This window comes from Echinops telfairi, unplaced genomic scaffold, assembly GCF_000313985.2.
Source record: "Echinops telfairi isolate 266 unplaced genomic scaffold, ASM31398v2 ScPeMD7_7425;HRSCAF=8463, whole genome shotgun sequence".
Lineage (NCBI taxonomy): Eukaryota > Metazoa > Chordata > Mammalia > Afrosoricida > Tenrecidae > Echinops > Echinops telfairi.
This window is the reverse complement of record NW_022111325.1, coordinates 6443739-6448085: the sequence shown is the minus strand read 5'-3', so window position 1 is coordinate 6448085 and position 4347 is coordinate 6443739.

Genomic DNA, 4347 nt, shown 5'->3' with positions numbered 1-4347 from the left:
TATCTCAATTTGAGTAGGCCAAGTTGTGTGGCCACCCTCCATATTTTGATCGGATATAATTATCTTTTATTCTGTAATATGTTATAAATCCTGATGTGTATGATGAAGCAAGGTTATTTATGTATATTATGTTAATGAGGCAGGATGGGGGTAGGATACAACACTTTATTGAGGTCAGAGACTTGTTACAGTTTAAGGAGGACTGTGACCTGCATCACCTTTTAGGATAGAAAGAAAGAGATGTGAGTGGAGGAGAGACTCAGTAAACTCAAGTAAGAAGAGCCAGGAGTGGAGTGGATGCTTTGAACCTGGTGACCCTGCAGCGAGGCCCTCCTAGCCCCAGGGGCTGGTTTATGCCAAAAGACATGGGGATCTGCTAGAAAATCCAGAGCCACAGATGCTGAAAGGAGACAAAAACTTTCTCCAAGAACCAGGAGAGGAATCCTTCACTTAGAATTGGTACCTTGATTTTGGAATCTAAGTGTCCTGAGGTGTGAGATGATAAATTTCTGTTCGTTAAAGCCATCCACTTGTTCTAACTCTGTTATTGCAGCATTAGGTAACTGAGACGGTGATCCTATAGGAAAGAGTCTAACTCTGCCATAGTTTCCAAGACTGTAAATCTTTACAGCTGCCGATTGCCATTCCTTTCACTCCCAGAGCAGCTTGTGGGCTGTAGCCAAGCATTTATGTCACCAGGACTGCCTGTTACTACACGTGGTAAAGTGAAATTTCTTAATATGGATCTTCTATCCATTCTTCTGTAACTCCCACCATATGATTGAGTGAGCTCTGCAACTAATGTGTAAAGAACTTCACTTGAGGATCGGTCAGTTTTCCATTCCCCTGGCCATAAGAGAGGCAGCTCAGAAGCAGGAAGAGAATCCCTGCTACTGTCACAGAAAAAAAAGTCCCTGCCTGAATTGGAGGAGGCAGCAGAAGCAATGCAATGCCAAGACCAGAGCCTGAGGCAAAGAGACAGTGGAAGAGAACAGAGGAGCAGTGCCAAGACTAGGAGATGGTGAGGCAGAGCCTTCCTGCCCATGAAGGCAGGGGCAAAAGGACCATTTGGCTGAGAGGTTAAGGACTAGGGGCATGTGAAAGAGAGGGAGAGAGGGAGAGAGAGAGAGAGAGACTCAGTGGCTGGCCAAGGAGAGCCATTGCTGTGGACCAATGACTGTACCCTTAATGTTTTCTGTCCTGGCTTGTGGTAACCTATCAATTTCCCTAAAAAATCCCTGTGACTGTGAGTGTTGTCTGTAAGTTCTGTGTGCCATTGCAATGAATGATCAAATCCAACAGAAACATAGGGTGGTGTGGGAAGTATAGGTAAAGAAAAATGGACAGTAGAGGCATGTCTGCCCTCTGTTTTGTGGCAGTTGGCCTTGGGCTGATGTCAGATAGGTTCTTCTGCCTGGTGTAGTCAAAGGAGGTCAGACATGATCCCCCCCATAAATAGCACTCTTGTTTTCTAAATTAATTTTTCTCTGTGAAACTTAGTTACTATCAAGTGTTATTTTCTTTCATCCTGAAAAATTCCTTTATTATTTCTGTAGGGTGATTTTGCTAGCAACAAATCTCTCAATCTTTGTATCCAAGGATATTATTGATACATATAGAACATTTAGTTGAATTTTTTTCCCAGCAATTTGAATGCTATTGCACTGTCTCTAGTGTCATTTTTTTTTCTGTTAAGAATCGAGTTGTTATAGTATCTTTATCCTCTGGATAGGATAAATATTTTTCCCATAATTTCCAAGATTTTATCCTGGCTCGGATGTGTCTATAGGTTCATTTGTAGAGAAGAGAAGCAGAAAATCCATCATGTTTGGTAGAACAGAGGGAGGTGAAAAAGAGGAAGGCCCTCACTAAGGTGAATTGACACATCGGCTACAACAATGGGCTCAGACATGACAATTGCGAGGATGGTGCAGGACCAGACATTGAGTGAGAACTGATTTGATAGCACCTCACAACCCCAACAAGTAAGTTCATCTTTTTCATCAAATTTGAATGTTTCCATTATCCTTTCAAGTACTTGTCTTCCTATTTATCTTTCTTCTCTAATTCAGGGAATCTCACTTTGACACTCTGTGTCAAAATATTTGATACTGTACTCAAATCTCTAAGACTGTGTTTATTTTCTTCAGTCTCTTATTTCTCAAATTTTTATGTTGGATAATTTCTGTTGATTGAGTTCCAAGTTCCCTGAATTGGCCATTTCAAATCTGCTGTTTATCTCACCTATTGCATTTTTATTTAACATAATACTTTTTTTTTCAAATCCAGAACTTGTATATGCTTCTTTTTTATAGCTTCTATATTTCACTATATATCATCTATATATTGATAGCTTTAAAATTTTTTTCATTTGTAGAACAATTACCAACATATTTCTATTTTAATTATTTACCATTTTCAATTCTTTGTTTGTGAAATGCAGTACATGTTTCTCTAAGGGCAGATCTGTTGTCTGGTTTGCTGTGTTTTTATTCATTGAATTTAGGCTACAGATTTGTGTTTCTTTATATGACCTATAAAACTTTCTTGAAAACTAGACAAATTCTGAATTTCATTTGATATTTCCAGATATTGTTTTTGTTGATTCTCTTTTGTAGTAACATTCTTTACCTTCATGAAGGATGTATTTTCCCACTGTATGTGTTTGACTGCTGAGGTTCCTATATATGTCTACACATGATATATATAATATTATATAAACATATTAGGGTTTCCAAGGCTGTACATTTTTACAGTTCTAGAGAACCTTAATTTTCTTCTAAGAAGTGGCTGGTGGAATTGATTCATGTACCTTCTGTCTTCCTGTAAGAAACTCAACACTTACCCAACAGTGCTACCAGAGAGAAAACACACACATACACACACACGCACACGCATACGCACACACACACGCACACACACACACACGATTGCAAAAGTTCATTGAAAGTGGAATTCAAGGATAAGAGAATTATTTCATGAATTTTTGAAGCAAACGTGTGTGTGTGTGTGTGTGTGTGTGTGTGTGTGTTTGAAAGCCTGGCTTATGACTACATAGCTTAGTGGTCATTCAATGATTTTAGATGAAAAGGTGAAACTATATGCAAACACATAGTGTCCACAGCATCCACTCCTCCCATAAACCTATGTGCAGATTGTAAAATGCATCCAAAACTTCAGCTCTAGTACGTGAGTATCACTTGACTTTCTCTTGACAATCAGGCTATCTCAAATATATTGAGAAATTATTGCATACACAATTTCCTGTGCAGCCAAAGATATTTGGGAAATATATCTCGTCTCTCCCATGGCTATCTTATCGCTAGAATCAGTTAAATTCAAGGCTTTCTTGCTTGTTCACAACCAAGACCACATCCAAGAGCAGAACTGCAGACTCTCCCATTTCTCTCTGAACGAGTCTGCCCCACCAGCCAGCAAAGCTGCAGCTCTTGCCTGCTCTCCACACTGAAAGCAGACTCTCCATCCCGGCACGTAAAATGTTGGTGTTCACAGCGAATTGCAGGAAGAAACCTAAAATGTACATAAACTGAACGTGGGTACAAGGAGAAAGGATAACGGGAACCACCACAAATGGAAATTCTTACCTGACTCTACAGCAATGCTTTTGAGCCTAAATGCTTCCTAATTTATCTGCCTTTGGTCAATTCTAATGCACTGAAATGGTTGTGATAAATTTTTAGTTTTATATGTTTTTTGTTGGTGGAAGGATTTTGGGCCTCTTCTTGTCACCATTACTAGAAGCCCTGTATGTTCCACCTCTTCTCATTGTCCTATCTAGTGTCAGATGCCAGTAGACTCCTAACTGATAGCATTAGGAAGCTGTAGCATGTGGATATGAATCAATTCTAAGTTTTTTTCAGGAAGAAGAAACTTAACATTTGACTGGCAAAATGTTTTAAAGAAAGTGTTAACTAACAATTTTGAGATCAACAGTGTGACACAATGACAGATAAGGGTTTTCCTCTTTTCCCTGACCCTCCACCTTTCCAAGCATGATGTCTTCCTCCAGAGACTGGTGCCTCGTCAGAGAAGCTGGGTTATTGGAAGATGAACGTGGCATCAGGATCTGGGGTAGATTCATTAACAACCTGCTGTCTGCAGCTGACACAACCTTGCTTGCTAAAAGTGGGAGGACTTGAAGCACTTGCTGATGAAGATCAGCGATGAGAGCCTTCAGTGTGGACTGCAACTCAATGAGAGCAAAATCCTCAAAACTGGACCAATAGATAAACTCGTGATAAACGGAGAAAAGACTGAAGTTGTGAAGGCTTTTGTCTTGCTTGGGTCTGCAATCAATTCTCATGGAAGCCGCAGTCAAGATATCAA